This window comes from Equus asinus, chromosome 6, assembly GCF_041296235.1.
Source record: "Equus asinus isolate D_3611 breed Donkey chromosome 6, EquAss-T2T_v2, whole genome shotgun sequence".
Taxonomy (NCBI): domain Eukaryota; kingdom Metazoa; phylum Chordata; class Mammalia; order Perissodactyla; family Equidae; genus Equus; species Equus asinus.
Genome location: NC_091795.1, coordinates 101,841,610 through 101,858,455, shown reverse-complemented (window position 1 = coordinate 101,858,455; position 16,846 = coordinate 101,841,610). Strand labels below are relative to the sequence as shown.

Sequence of the window (16,846 nt, the reverse complement as noted above, 5' to 3'; positions counted from 1 at the left end):
CTCACTTTCTCTGTCTCCCTGCCTCCACTCTGGCTTAAGTCACCAGTGTCACACGTACCCCATTTAATAAAATAACCGGTGGGTTTGCTCCTGCACGTGAACTTCTGTGATCCACGCTGTTTGGACGCACATCTCGTCCTTGTGACTCATAAGTCAATCTTCTCACCTTGATGCTTTTGGCTCGTTAATGGCAACCCACTGCCTGGAAGATCAGACTCCTCATGGTTCCATTACAAATCCTGCCAGGATTCAGGGCTTTCAGCTTCTCCAGCTTCGTGTCTGAGTGGCTCGTTCCGTGCTCACCAGTCTCTGTTTCCAGAAGATAATGGAACCTTCCCAGAGTTCCCTCGGTCAGAAGTGCTCCTTCTGTGCTCCTCGCATCATTGACCCTTTCATTGTAAGCTTTTCATAAAACTTAGCAAAACCAGGACTTTTCTTGTATGTTTGTCTCCTTGTTTATTGTGTGTGACCCCGTTGAAATATAGGGGAACACATTCAGGAGAGCTGAATCCGCATATGGCCCGTGAAGGAGGGGGCCAGTCACCTCCCCTTTTAGGGACCTGGGTGCTGGGCGAGCTGCGGGATGTGGCTGACAGTGCGGGTGGTTTGGGGTGAAAGGAGCTCAGGGGTCTATTTTCCAGTCTTTACCCTATAATACCTCAATAAACTTAGAAAACAGTGGAGAAAATATGTTATAAAGTGGTCGGGCATTATTAAAAGTTCCTTTTTCCAAAATTCTGAAACTATTACTTTTTCACTCGAGTTTAGTAGGTAAAAGTCATCGGATATTATTCAGGGACAGTGTCTACAACTTCAGCTTCTGTCCAGTGGGGCACATACCTCAAGAGTTACAGGAAAAGGGGAATTTTTGTGGATGCCATTAGTCTATTTACCCTGTCTTTTTGAAAATTTTTCACCTATCCTCACATTTCTACCCCATTTTTGACTGCTCTGTGATCCATGACACTCAGATGTGCAGTTTGCTGACGGGAGCTAAAGGTCATTGGAAAACAACTTTTAAAGCATAGATATTTTGACCCAGGTGGATGTTTTCATGTGAGCAGTATGTGCAGTCTATGCCAGTAAAATTACCCTGCAGTGAGGAATCCATCTTTGCAGCACGAGGGGCAGATCGTGGCGGGCAGAACCCAGGATCCCGCCCCGGGCCCTCGAGGCTCAATTGAATGAGCCGGTAAATCCTGTATCTTATTGAGACCAGTGTCCTCATCTACCCCAGTTGTCGCTATCAAGTCAGATCATTAGCGTTACGTAATCGTTTTTGGAAGTGAAGGGCCTGGTGTGCTGCGGGCTCCGTGTAGGCACCTCGGGTTCCAAATGTGCAAAGCGAGGCCCTGGTCTCGTTCACTCGCAGTCCCAGAGGAAAAATGGGAATGTCACCGAAGCTGACTGTAAACCCGGGGCTAGGCCGCTGCCCTGGCTCTGGGAGGGGGGTGCGGGAACTGGCCCGATTTCTGGGATGCGCTGGTTTCTGTGGTCCCGTGCTGGTACAGGGTCGATTCAGTGAGAGAATCGACTAAAGAAGAGGTGCCAACTGGAGCCGCAGACTCAGCACAGATGCTGTGACAGCTCTGGGGGCGGCGGAGCCCATGGGGGTCTCGCCGGGTCTGAAGGACCGATGGGAACTCGCTTCCTGGTCCCGTCTCCCGGACCACCTTGAGCCCCTTCCCTCTTCGTGACAGTTGTGTCTGTGCGACTGTGTGCCAGGTGTCACAGCTCTGTCGTCTGTCCAGCTGCCTTTTGGGAAGACGGAAAATGTCTTCAACGTGCCTGGAGGTTTTGCCACTGAGGAATGTCTTCCTTAAAAAACGGTGTTAGGAAAACCACTCAATGTATGTGATCTTCCGCTCTCCTTTTAAGAGAGGTTTCCTCTTCTCAAAACGGGGAGACTGGGAACAAAGCAGCCCCCTTATTATGTAGATGTGCGAGTTTCTCTGGAACAGCTGCTAGAGTGATTTTGCACTTAGGCAGCTTTTAAGTTACCTCTTCATGTCCTACTTACAACTTTCTAATCCGTCGAATGACACTGGGTGCTCAGACCTCTCAACAAAGTCATTGCTGAGGTTTACAGAAGAAAGTCAACAATTTTATTTAAATTATCTTAGATTAAATGACTATGTGAAAAGTATTGTGTCACTTTTTTTCTTAAGAATTAAGTGGATATGTTGTCATTCAAAATTTCTAATGGAAGAAATCCTTTAGAATTTAGATTATTTTATAATTTTATGCTTTCTTTGGAGCATCTGTGACTTCCATGGGACTTGTATGTTTGAATTAAAACCTGTGTCAAATCCAGAAGGATCAGGTTAGCCTCTTTTTTATTTATAGTTAATTCTTAATCACAGACACGCCAGTCTAACCAAGTGTTACTGTGTTAAATGTGCTTTATCTAGTTTCAGTTATAATTCAGTCTGGATTCCTCTTTAGAGGTGAGCAGATGAGAGAAGATGATTTCGTAGTAAACACCAAAAAGAAGAAAAGTCCTCCTTGACTAAACTGAACAACAGCTGAAGATGATAGTTCATGGAAAATGTTCTGTTTCCCGCAGATCTGGGTGGAAGGTGTGACCATATGGAAAAACTGTTCCTGAGTCACAGGGGCTCTGCCAAAATAGAGAAAACACAAACTTCAGAGGGTAACACCCACATTTTCATCCTCTGTTTCATATTTAAATTGAAGAGAAAGTGAAGTTTTGGTTTATCACCGATTTTACCAAGAAGACAGTGGTTTCTACAAAGCTCATATTTTCTACCAGACGTTTGTCTGAAATTTTAGCTCCATGAAATATCTGATAAAAGTGTAATAAATGGATAGACATAGTATTATTCAATTTTGGATAAGTAAAAGGTAGATAAAGATGTAGTGAAACCTTGTTTGAATATTTACATCGTGGAGAAGAAATGCTTTTAGTTTTCTCTGAAAGGCGTTGAAGATGAGACGCTGGAGGGTGTTCAGCTCTTACGGAGTCCGTGTCCCGCTCACCGTGCTCGTGTGCTGAGGGCCTCGTGGTTATTAACTTTCAGTCATCACGACATCCTCATAGATGGCACGTTTCTTTCTTCCCTTCCCATGACTTGCCCGAGGCCAGAGCTGGCCGCCCTCAGGGTGCACGTCGAGTCCTGGCAGGCTCCCCCGGGCTGCGGCCTCAGCACCTCTGGGCTGCTCCTCACGTGTGAGTTTTACCGCTTCCTGCCCCATTCTGCCACAGCATGGCTTCTCGTGACCAAAATGCTCACGCCTGACTAGGGAGTGTGACCCTGGACAGGGCACACCAACAGCAATGCGAACAGTGCAACTGTGTGTTCACCTTCAGGACACGCAGCCTCAGTAAAGACGCGGCCTGGCCGGCTCCACTCACAGGAGGGCGCTGCCCACTTCTGTGTCTAACGCCTCCGGGTCCAGTTTCTCTTCTCCACTTGCCTCCTTTCTCTACCCGTCAGTGCCACCGGCACACACACGTGAACACACACACAGACATACAGGCACACACACGTGAACACACAGGCACGCAGGCACACACACGTGAACACACACAGACATGCAGGCACACACATACATGAACACACACAGGCGTGCAGGCACACACGAACACACGCACACACACACAGAGATGCACACAGGCATGCAGGGACACACGTGAACACACAGGCATGTGGGCACACACACATGAACACACACAGGCGTGCAGGCACACACACACATGAACACACGTGCACAGGCCCCCAGCCTGGTCCTCGGGCTCCTCGCCCTCTTGTTGAACAGCGACCAGGAACCTGGATCCCAGCGTTCCTGTGAATCTAGCAGGGCTCCTGGCCAGTGTGGGCACAGCCCTGCTTAGAACCCCAGTCTCCTCGTTTCCTTGAGTTTCATTTTTAAAATTCACGCAGAAGGTACAACTTCACACCGTATAAGATTGTTTCAGTCTAACATAAGTTTTAGAGTGACGTGCCGGTTAAAGGAGTTAGTTCCCCACTTTTCTTTGAGAATAATTGGTTTCAAAGATGTGCCCACTGATCTGGATGTTTCCTGTCCACCGGGGTGAGGAGATGATTTGAATCGTCCTCAGCTCTCATCTAGCCGCTGCCTGCAGTCTGTAGCATGTGGGGAAATGCCTGTGCATCTGCACTCTGCTTTTCAAGATCCTCCCTGGTCCTGTTCCCTGGGGGCTGTAAAAATGAGAAGGAAGAAATGCACTCATGTGAAATTTGAAATGTCACTCCAGTCGAATACATCTTGAAATTGTGAAGCTTGTGCCCCAGACACAATTTATATTAAAGTCAGCAGTTCATCCATTTCAGTTTGATTCATGTGTCTCAGCTTGGCAGTGGTGCGTCCTCCATGCAGGCGCCTGGATTGCTCTGACTGAACGGCAGCCTTGCTCTCCCAGTGCTTCCTCTGCACCTCCTGCTTAGCACCAACGGTGACTGTCAGTCACTTGTTAAGTGTGGTAACTGGCTCCTGCCTGGAGTGGAAGCCCCACGGGGGCAGGAGCTGCTTTCAAATCCATGGGTCTGTTCCCAGAGACTCAGGCAGGACACAGAGGAGCTGATCCGCTCGTCAGATTAACTGGTGCGGGACTGAGAGCGTGAGGGGACAGAGGGAAGTCGGATTTGCAGACCCTCGGTTTGCGTGGGCTAAGAAGTCAGTGTTTCTGCATCTCGCATCCCATGAGCCTTTCCCGGCGTGCGTGGACTCCGCGGAGGTGAGAGAACACGAAGAAGAAACCGGGTCCCTGAGGAGCCGGAGGCCCTGGCGCTTCTGCCTGTTCAGTCGGCGGTCGAGAGAAAGCGCCCAGAAGTGGGAATTTCTGCCCCTGAGCAGAGGGACTCGGGAGCAAACCGGCTGGAAGAAGCAGAGGTTCCGTTCTCGGTTTGGTGGGAGCGGGAGGGTGGGGTGGGACCGCGCTGGTTGTTTCGCTCTGGTTGAATCCTCCTGCGGGAAGGACTGTGTTCCAGCCGGGGCTGCTTCCCGTTGGCTCAGGAGGCATCTACCCCATTCCACCCTCCAAAACTCGTTTCTGAAGCACAGCCTGACCCCATCGCCGTCCCACTGGCTGCACGTCGGCGGCCCCCGTGGCCCAGGGTGAAACTTGGGTCCTCAGCATGTGTCCCAGGTCTACCTGTCGGCGTGAGGTCCTGAGTCCCGCTTGTGTCCTCGGTTGCGTTTAGAATATGGCGCGTGCCAATTTTACTTAGAAATTGACCCAGAGTATATTGAGACAACGAGGGGGGTTGAAAGGTCAAGACGTCCTTCTGACCACGAGACCCCTCCCACCCTGGAGCCTGAAAGGGGATGAAGCCTCAGGGCGGGGCTCTTCTGTGCTGCTCCAGGTGCTTCTCCTAAGTGCTGTGCTCGCCTCCTCGTTTCATCCTACTCGAAGTGCCTCTGTTGTGGGCATCCTGCTATTGTAGTGGGCAACGTCAGGAGGGCATTGTTCCCGGACAAACGACAGCCCTGAATATGTGAATAGTTCTCAGCTAGGGGAGGAGAGCCATGGCGGCTACATTGTTAAATTTGAGGTTATGGTAACATCATCCAAGATGCTACCTGCTTGACAGGAAACAAAACATCAGTTTTCAGTTCCTGAGCCCAGGTCTTCAGTCTGCAAGTCCAAATCTTATTCTATTATAGCAGAGCAGGCATTTTATTATCGGAATTTAACAAAAATTGACACGAACCTATTTGTTCCCTTTGTAGAATTTTCCTCAATAACACTAGAAAAGAGACGTTATAGGCTGCACAATTTGCTGGAGGAGATTTTCTCTACAGAAGTGCATTATATGTCGTTTTTCTTCCCAGGAAACTTCTGTTAATTTTTTCTGAAAGCAGTCACTTCAATTTGTGAAGATACAAAATCCAATCCTCGAGTGTTGCCAGAGAACCAAATACATATAAATCACATTCATTCCTAGACACAATCTGGTTTCTCAAGGAAAAAAATTTCTCCTACAGAAAACAAGTTCAACTCCCCTGGAGTAATTGCCTTTTCCTCAGTTAATAAATATCTGGTTCCATAAAAGAAAATCTACCGAGACAGACGTGCCTGCTTTCATTAAACATAAAGACTAGTTGTTTGTGTTTTTTTCTTTTTTCTTTCTGGCAAATGTAGAAACTGGCGAGAAAGCATTTCATGCTAGAGCAACTTCTGTAATTAAGAGATTTCCTTCCTCCAAAATAGAATGGTTGTGTTCGCTGATGGATGGGTGTTCCTTTTTCTCAGAGTTGGCCTTTTTTTCTCTAGGAAGAGGGAAAAGCAGATTCTCTACTCGAATTTTGGGGCCATTGCTGGTAATACGCGCTATCCACCTGCTCTCGGAAGTGTGCCTCCAGCTCTCACGATGCTGGTCCACGCAGACACATCCCAAAGGATTAAAATCTGCCAGCCAAGGCCATTTTGTTCTTTAACTTCAGAAGATAGCTGTAGAATAATTTTATTTTAAGAGCGAAACGGACTTCTGGTAAATCAGTCTCTCAGAGGTTTAGTCAGAAATTCTGCTTCTGTGGCTGTTTTTATAGGAACGCTTGCTCCCCACAGATCGAATGATGACCCTTTCTATGTAGGACCAGGGACACTCCCACCTGAAGCCGTCCCAGGCTGGCTGCTTACCTGGCCAGTCCTTGAATTGATGTACATGTTGCTGCTTATCATGAGTCCTCATAACTCCTTCCCTTAATTTCTCACAAGAATTATGAATATCGAGGTAGACAAGTATCACAGTTTCGTAGACAGGAAAGAGAAGTAGATAAGGTATCATGTTCAGAGATGCAATCTCTTTGTTCTTTTGCTGAGAAGCAAAGCTCAGAAAAGACGAAAGGGGAAGTACTTTTTATTTATTTGATTTATTTTATTAATTATTATTTTTATTTACTAAAATAAGTGTAGTAAATTTATTTGTATGTTAATGTACATTATATATCTTTTTATGTTATACATGTGTATTCTTCTGCAAATAACAATAAAAGCATATATATTTTTTGAGAGATCCTGAGATGGAGATGAGAGAATCTCATGTTTATTGATGTCTGTTTTCCCCTCCCACCTGAAGTGGGGGACCGGGGCACAGCGAGGGTCTGTAACCGTTGGCAGGACAGTGTCTGAGTGCACACCCTCGCAGGCCTGAGCACAGGCTTGGCCCCTCTGGGGTCTCCCAGCGGTTCATCTCCCAGACGATTACCGGGTTGTTTTGGACAGAGGGACAAAAATAACTTTACCTTTTGAACAAGAGAAAATCTCACGTGGGATCAGCTTTCTGTTTTCATTTTCAATGTGTGTAAAGATGCCCTTTACGCGAGTTGACCTAGACTCAATAACAGAGAGTGTAAATTTAAATAATTAGCTAGTGCTTTCCGTGGGGAAGCCGGCATTCAGCACATGCTGGTTGAGATGGCCATCATCAGTTGAGATGGCCATGGTCAGCGCAAGGAGGTGTGTGGATGGCTCAGGATGAGGTACGAAGAGGCCCCACTGCCAGGGGTGGTACCCAACGCTGGCATCTTTCCAAACAGCCTGTGCATCCTTAAAGTCCATCACTAATTCTGTGAAAGATCAGGCAAGATGGCTTCATTAGCAAGTGGGACATTTTTTTCTTCCTTAAATAGAGAATTCGTTCTTTTGGTAGAGAAGAGAAAATGTAGCAGCCCTGTTCTAATTAAAGCACAGATTGTGTTGTTTAAAGAAAATGTCCTTGGCATTCCTGAAGATAAAATGTTAGCAAAACCAATAAATGCTTAGCATTTTCAAAGTGCATAACTAGGAGCTAAATTTTACAGAATATTCCTAAAGTGTAATAGCTTTTGTCTCATCAATAGCTTTAAATTAAAATTAAATATTACTTTCTAGTTACTCCATCAATGAGTGATGTGCTATATTATTTTTAAGTATGTATTTAACAAATAATTTTCTGACAAATTTTGAAATGCTGATTATGCACTTAACATTGTGCCAGGTGCTTTGGAAAATGCACACGTTACAGAAAATATGGCCTGCGTCCTCCAGGAGATTGCGTCTGCCTGGGCAGAGAAGGCATGTCTGAGATGGCAGCAGGTGACACGGACTGAAGAGTTACGTGCTCAGTTGGAGGAGCCTGGAGGTGCTGTGGGAGCTGAGAGGAGATGAGAATTCTGAAGCCCTGGATGGTTGTGTAAGGATTGTCTGGGATAGGACGGCAAGGCCAGATTGTAGGTGTTTAAAGCCAGAAGGAGGATTGGATACTGGCACGTGTGGTGTGGTGGGCACATCCACATGCTAATTCTGAAAACTGTGAATAATTAAGTAGCAAGAGAGTGTTTGCAGGTGTGATTAAATTAGGGCTCTTGAGATGGGAGATCATCCAGGATCATCTCGTGGGCCCAGAGCGTCCCGGGGTCCCTGGAAGGGGAGGCAGCAGGGTCAGAATCGGAAGACAGGTGATGCTGGAAGGACGGCTTGGAGTGGAGCAGCCACCAGCCAGGGAACGCAGGCCCCTGCTGAATCTGGAAGAGGCCAGGACGGCGTCTGCCTTTGAGCGCCAGAAGGAACGTAATTACTACTCTACTCCTCAGGGGGAATGGTAGACACAACCCTGAGAAGCGGCCTGGGAAGGAAGGGGAGGGCCTTGTCTTCTGGGGATCCCTAGCCCCGTGCGAGGGTGCAGAAGAGAACCAGAGGACTGGGGTCCCATCCAAAGGTCATCGCAAGCCCAGTGTCCCTGCACGGCCGCATGTGGAATGCTGCCGACCCACACTCCGTCTTCTTGAAATCCTTCCAGCTTGAAGTCCTGTGACTGATGCTCACGTCCATGTCCCCTCAAGTGAGCAGGGACCGGTCTGGGACCGCCACCTCATCAGAGAGGCAGCCATCCTCCGTCAGCTCGCTTACTGTCAGGACTCTCGACCGCTGGGGGAGTCACTGCTCTCCCCGGGGCCCCGAAAGCCTGCGGGTCTTGGAGAGCGAAGGAGAGCGGTAAGATGGAGAAACTGACGACAAGTGTGACTCGTCAGTCTGCTCTGCCTCACTCCTCTCATTTCATCATTTTATCTTTAGAACCCACTGGTGGAAGTGAGCTGACTCTTATCTTTTGGGGGGTGGGCTTACTGAGGTATAACTTATGTCATATAACGTTTACACTCAATGGTTGTACGGTTTTAATAGTCCTGACGAATGCGGAACTGTGGCCGTAATCGAGGTGTCGAGCATTTTCAGTCTCTCAGATCCTCCTGTTCTGCACTCAGCCCTCCCCGGCCTCCTCGACCCTGCCGCCTGCCGTCTGTCCCTGCCGTGTGCCTTCTCCAGAGTCACCCGAGCACAGTCGTGTACTGTGGACTTGTAATGTTTTTTGGTCAGGCTTGTTTCCTTTAACTTAGTCCTTTTGAAACTCAACTAGACTCTCTGTAGACGTACATTTTCCTCTTTCTTGAGCAAATACTTAGGAGCGTGACTGCTGGGTCTTGTGTTGAGTGTATTTGTGACTTTATAGGAAACCTCCCAGTCCTTTCCCAGAGGGCTGTGCTATTTTGTGTGACCGTCCCTGTTGCTCTGAATCTTTGTGGGCTCTTGGAATTTCCAGCCTTTAATTTTAGCTCTTCTGCCTGGGGGACAGCGGCACACGCTGTGGTTTTAATTTGCTTTGCCCTCGTGACTGAGGACTTCGAGTATCTTTTCATATGTGAACTTTCCATGATGGCTTTTCATGAAGCGTGTTCCAGTGTTTGCCTTTCTGTGTATTGTCTTTTTATAAGTTTAGTTGTAAGGTTTCATTTGATGTTCTGGATGAAAGCCCCTTCTCTGATTATCTTTCACCCGGTGTTTATTGGGTTGTCTTTCCTCTTCACGTAGAGTTGTGGAAGTTGTCTGTACCTTCTGGATGCAGCTGCTTTATCAGACGTATTTTACAAAATTCCATTCCAGTCTTGATCTCTCTTCTCATCGCCTTAACTAGGCTTTCATGGAGCTCATGTTGTTAATTTTGATGAAATCCGGTTTACCAATTTTCTCTTTCTTTCTTTTTTTACTCCTTTCTTTCTTCTTCCTTTTTTTTACTGCTCTGGGTCCTCTGTTTTTGTGTCCTATCTAAGATATATTTGCCTAACCTACTGTCATAAAATTTTCTTCTTGCCGCTTTCTACATCCTAATCAGAGGGGGAACTCCATCATACTTCCCTTAACTATAAATTGTGGACCTCTTTCCTTCATCAGTTCTATATGTTACTGATTTTGATGTGCATGTTTTTATTGAAATTGAAGAGACAGCACATAGCTAAAATAAACTCACTAAACTTGGTGTTCAGGACCTCGATTGATAGTGATATTATTTTGGAAATTTCATCCTGAGTCAGAGGGAAAAGTTGGTGCCCTTTTCGTAGAAATGTATGTCATGGACTCTGTGTGTCGTTTAGAGACATCGTGTCGATCGAGCTTATTTTCCAGTGTATAATTACTAATGAGTAATTCTGCTTTTAAAGAAAAGTCATCAACTCATTTTATTTTTACAGGCTGGAAGGAGTGTTATCGGTTATTTCATAAGTGAGTTTTGGATGCTTTTCCATTTTATCACAATTCAGTGGCTCTTTTTCTCTCCTGTTTATTCTTTAAGTACTTACCACCCAAAGACCAGTGAAAACCTGCAGGTACACCAATGACCCTGTCTGTTGCCACAGGGTAGAGAAAACTTGCTCTTAGTTTGCATGTTTCTGCTAGTAATCAGATAATTTAACAGATAAGACAGAGAAAACCATATGACACTGTATTGTTCCATAACTTTAGGAATTACAGCTGCATCTCCCTGAACGTCTGTTTTAAGTATTTTTTTTTTCAAACCGGTTTTTTTTTTTTCTTTTTTGGTGAGGGAGATTGGCCCTGAGCTAACATCTGTTGCCAATCTTCCTCTTTTTCTTTTTTTTCTTCTCCACAAAGCTCCCCAGTACATAGTTGTATATTCTAGTTGCAGGTCCTTCTAGTTCTGCTATGTGGGACATGCCTCAGCGTGGCCGGATGAGCGGTGCCATGTCCACGCCCAGGATCTGAACCTGGTAACCCTGGGCCACCGAATTGGAGCACGTGAATCTAACCACTCAGCCATGGGGCCGGCCCCTGTTTTAAGTATTAATATCTAATGAATTTCAAGGATGAATGCCAGCACCTCGAAGGGAGTCAGCTTCCTGAGCCACGCGTGACTGTTAAATACTGTCAGCAAGTTAATCGAGTTCTGGGGGACGTGGGGAAGGGGGGAAGTTACAGTTTCTGTAACATTTGAAAAAACAAAAGCATGACTTTAATTCCAAATTGACAAGGCACTCTAATTATTTTTGCTCCCCCAAAGTACCTTCTTGCATTGGGATATTTATATTCAGTAACTCACTGGAGTCCTTCTGGTTTATTTTATTTTCCATGATTCTCTTATGGCTTTTGACATAATAATCATGTGTTGGAATGTGAGGCAATTTTTTCCCCCCAGATAACACCCGGTAATGTGAACCAATCCTGTGTAGCTTAGAAAATGCGTCTACCGTATTTAGTATTGAAAACAACAAATCCACAGGAGTGGTGTCCCCAGGGCTGCTCGTGTCACATGGATTTCTTCTAGCAAAGGGGAGAACAACCCAAGCTGCTTCAGTCGTCCCAGGAATGAGTCTCCTTGCTTTTCCTCATGTGACCAGGCAGCAGTTGTAAGAATGAATCCCCCCTCAGTTTATTATAACCATCAATAAATGATGAGAAATTCCTGAGAGACTGTACCTGTCACATTGCCCTGAAGCTCGAATCTGGGAGGGGAATTAATTTTGTCCTGAGAGGATGATGAGTAGGTGTGTACTCGCCTGTGTGCAGGGTACAGCAGCAGCAACCAGGTGCGTATCAAGGTGTCAGGCACGCCATACGGATGAAGAAAGAACATTCAATGGGATTTCCTGTAGAGCACAACTCGTTTTTATATAAATTACCAGTACCATGTCCCGAACTGACAAGCAAGCATTTGACTATTTTATGAAACAAAAAAACTTAAAATGCATTAGCATAAATAAGAAGCAGAGAACAGATATGTAGAAATTGAGTTAGTGATACTGAGAAAACTGAGAAAATCTAAGATTATAGAGGAAAATGACATATGAAAATATTAGAAAGAGAAAGATATGGAAGACAGAACAAATGGTAGATATTCCTATTGAAGAAATTAAATGGAACAGAAGCAATAATCAAGTTACAACACTTTCTTGATACAGTACTTATTTCTGGCACCCTCAAGGATACACTGCTGACATTAGGAATTTGAGAAGCAAATGAAATAAGAGACTTCAGGAATTCTTGCAGGGCAAAATAAATAAATCAGTAAAATGCAAAAGGAAATAGATTGTCTTCAACTAAACATAATCTGCCTTCTCTCAGAGTTCGTCTCTGAAGCACCGAGTGACAGACGCGGGAACATTCCCCGATTAGGAAGCAGATTGTGGCCAGGAAAGCTCTGCCCAGACAGGCTGTGTTCCGCATGTTGTGAAGCGCAGGGAGAAATTCTGACATTTCAGTTCCCATTAAAAAGCCGCAGCTAGCGTGTCCACTGCACGTCTGCTGCCCCGTGGCCGTCGGGCAGAGCCTGCCTGGGCCTCTGTTCCCAATGCTCTTGCGTTTTCTTTACAGCTTTGTTGATGTACAATTCACACAGCATCCCAGTCACCCAAAGTGTGCAGGTCAGTGGGGTGGCGTAGATCCCAGAGCTGTGCCATTATCGCCACAATCTGCTTTAAGAAACTTTTCACACCCGAGAAATAAAACCCCACGGGCATTGAGCAGCCACTGCCCTGGTCCCTCTCTCAGTCCCTCGCCAACACTAAGCTGCTTCATATGTAGCCTTGCCCTTCTGGACACCTTGCTTAGACAGAATCCTGCAGTGGTCTCTGTGACTGGCTTCTTTCGCTTCGGGTAGTGACCTCAAGCTTTATCCACATCATACTGAGAGTTTCAGACTTGACTTTTCGCTATTGCAAAATGTACTCCATTGTATCACGTTGCATTTTCGTTTACCCATTCCTCAGTTCATGGACATTTGGGTTGCTCCAGTTTTCGGCTGTTACGAATAGTGCTGCTGTGAACGTCCGTGCAGAAGTTTTGAGTGGACCTGTGGTTTTGATTCCCTTGACTATACACCTACGAGTTTATTGCTGGGTCTTTTGGAAACTCTATATTTAGCTTTTTTTGAGGAACTGCCAGATTGTTTTCCAAAGATTTCCAAGTGTATTTCATTATTTTTGAAATTCCCAGTGTCAATAGTGCTTCTCTGAGTGTGCTGGTAATGAGCAGTGTATCGTGTAAGTCACTCTATTTTACACTTCCAGCAGCAACAGATGAGAGTTCCAATCTCTGCATCATCTTCCTAAAACTCATTGATATTCCCACTGAAGAAATTAGTCACACCAGTGGGTGTCAGGTACTATTTTAAGTGGTTTTGATTTGCATTTCCTAATTATTAAAAATGTTAAATATCTTTTCATACACTTATTGGCCTTTTGTATATTTTCTTAGGAGAGCTGCATATTAGAATCCTTTGCCCATTTTTTAAAATTAGGTTATTTGCTTTTTTAATTTGTAAGATTTCTTTTTAAAAAATATTCTGCATACAAATCCCTTGTAGATACATGATTTGCAGATATTTTCTCCCATTCTGTGGGTTGTCTCTTCGTTTTCTTCATGGTATCCATCAACACATGCAATTTTAATTTTAAGTCCAGTTGGTCTGTCTTTTGTCACAGGTCTTTTGTTATCATAGCTAATAAGCCATTGCCTCACCCAAGGTCCTGACTGTTTACTCCTGTGTTTTCTTCTAGGACTTTCATAGTTTTAGTTGTTACTTTAAGGTAAAGGATCCATTTTGAGTCAATTTTTGTGTGTGGTGTGAGGAAGGCATGCAAGTCCATCTGTATAGATGTGAATCTCCAATTGTCCCACCACTGTTTGTCCAGAAGTGTACTCTTTCCCCCGTTGAGTTGTCCTGGCAATCTTGTTGAAAATCAATTGATCATATATATATATATATATGTAAGGGATTATTTCCAGATTCTCAATTTTATTCCATTGATCTCTGTGTCTGTCCTTACAGATTTATGTGTATACCCTTCTCTTTATGCCGCCACTCTATGTTCTTGATCACTTGATTTGCAGTAAGTTTTGAAATTACGGAAATGTGAATCTTCCAAGTTTGTTCTTCCTTGTCAGGATTCTTTTGACTCTCCTGGGTCCCTTGAATTTCACATAATTTTAGGATCAGCTTTGTCAGTTTTTCAGAGAAGCCACCTGGGATTTTGATAAAGATTGTACTGAGTCTGTAGATCAATTTAAGGATTATTGGCATCTCAGTATTAAGGCTACCAATTTGTGAACATGAGGTGTCTTTCCATTTATTTAGTTCTTAAATTTCCTTCAGCAATGATAGTTTTCAGAGTTCTGCATCTATTTTAATAAAATTATTCTTAGATATTTTATTCTTTTTTCTTCTTACAAATGGGATTTTCTTAATTTCATTTTTTAGATTGTTCATTGCAAGTGTGTAGAGATATAATTGAATTTTGCATATTGATCTTGTGTCCTGCCACATTTCTAAACTCATTTATTGGTTCAAATAATTCTTTGGTGGATTTTTCAGGATTTTCTATGTATAAGATCATGTCATTGTCAAATACATGTAGTCTTACTTCTTAATATTTAATATTGTTGTCTATTAGTTCTTCTTTTAGCTATTAAGACTTTTTTTTTAGAGAAAGTTAAGATTCACAGCCAAGTTGAGGGGAAGGTACAGCGATTTCCCATATATCCTCTGTCTTCATATAGGCACAGCCTCCCCCATTCAACATACCCCACTGGAGGGGGACATTTATTACAATTGGTGAACCTACATTGACACATCATAATCACCCGAAGCCCATAGTTCACCTCAGGGTTCACTTTTGGTGTTGGAAAATTCTGAATTTGGATAAATGGATAATGAAATGCGTCCATGATAATAGTATCACGCAGAGTATTTTTACTGCCCTGAAAATCCTCCGTGCTCTGCTGTTTCATCTCTCCCTCCTCTCCAACTCCTTGCAACCTCTGATCTTTTCATTGTCTCCATAGTTTTACCTTTTCCAAATGTTGTGTAGTTGGATTCATACAGTATGTAGACTTTTCACACTGGCTTTTTTCACTTAGTGATATGCATTTAAGGTTTCTCTATGTCTTTTCATTGCTTGATAGCTCATTTCCTTTTAGCGCCAAATAATATTCCATTGTCTGGATGTAACACAGTCTTCATCCGTTCACCTACTGAAGGACGTCTTGGTTGCTTCTGAGTTTCAGCAGTTCTGAATAAAACTGCTTACCACCTGTGTGCAAGTTTTTATGTGGACTTGTTTTCACCTCCTTCAACTAAATACCAAGGAGCACAATTGCTGACTTGTATGGTAAGAGTATGTTTAGTTTTGTAAGAGACCGCCAAACTGTCTGTCAGAGTGGCTGTGCCATTTTGCTTTCCTACCAGCAAGGTGTGAGAGTTCCTGTTGCTGCACCTCCTTCCAGCATTTGGTGTTGTCAGTGTTCCCGATTGTGGCCATTCTAGTCAGTGTGTAGTGGCGTCATTATTGGTTTAATTTGCATTTCTCTGAAGACGGGAGCATCTTTTCATATGCTTATTTGTCATCTGTGGATCTTCTTTACTGAAGTGTCTGTTAAGATCTTTGGCTACTTTTTAAAATCAGGTTATTTGCTTTCGAACTGTTGAGTTTGAAGAGTTCTTTATATATTTTGGATAGTAGTCCTTTATCAAGTGTGTTTTTGACAAATATTTTCTCAGTCTGTGGCTTGTCTTCTCATTCTTGTAACAGTCTCTTGATCACAAAGCAGAATTTTAAAATTTTAATGGGAGTTCAGCTCATCAGTTACTCTTTTCGTGGGCTGTGCTTGTTGTGTCTAAAAGTCATCAATGTCCCAAGATCTTCTAGGCGTTCACCTGTGTTGTCGTCTAGGAGTTTTATAGTTTTGCATTTTACATTTAGTTGTTTGATCCGTTTTGAATTAATTTTGTGGAGGATGTAAGATCTGTGTCTAGGCTCATTTTTTAGCATATGGATTTCCAATTGTTCCAGCACCATCTTTTGAAAAGACTCTATTTACTTCATTGAATTGTCTTTGCTCTTTTCTCTAAGATCAATTGAAAATATTTATGTGAGTCTATTTCTATTCCGTTGATCTGTATGTCTGTTCTTTCACCTGTACCAGACTGTCCTGATTACCTGGCTTTATAGAAAGTCTTGATGTCAGATAGTGTCAGTCCTCCACCTCTGTCTTTCTCCTTCTGTATGTCTTGTCTATTCTGGGCCTTTTGTTGATAGCCACAAAATAACTTGCTAGAATCTTGCTTGGGATTGTGTTGACTCTATAAATCAATTTGGGAACAGCTGACATCTTGACAATGCCGACTCTTCCTATCCATGAACATGGACTGTCTCTCCATTAATTTAGTTTTCCTGGATTTATATCTAAGTATTTCATTTTTGAAGGTGGTAATGTAAGTGGTATTTTTTTGTTTAATTTCAAATTCCATTTGTTCATTTCTGGTATATGGGAAGGATTTTGTGTATTGACTTTGTACCCTGCAGCCTTGCTATAACTGCTTAGTAGTCCCAGAAAATTTTTTGTTTTGTTTTATTTGGGTCAATTTTGTCTTCTCTACATAGAGGATCTTGTCATCTGTGATGAGGGCAGTTTTATTTCTTCCTTCTCAATCTGTATAGCCTTTGTTTCCTTTCCAGTCTTATTGCATTAGCTAGAACTTCCAGTATAGTGTTGAAAAGGAGTGTTGAGAGGGACCATATTTGCCTAGCTTGGTGG

The 16,846-nt window shown here is 43.9% G+C and overlaps 1 protein-coding gene across 5 annotated transcripts in view; it reads left to right on the top strand.

The window, feature by feature from the left end:
* The window catches only part of SNTG2 (syntrophin gamma 2), a 346,458-nt gene that overhangs the window by 27,154 nt on the left and 302,458 nt on the right, over positions 1–16,846 (top strand). The gene's annotated exons all lie outside the window — the stretch shown is intronic.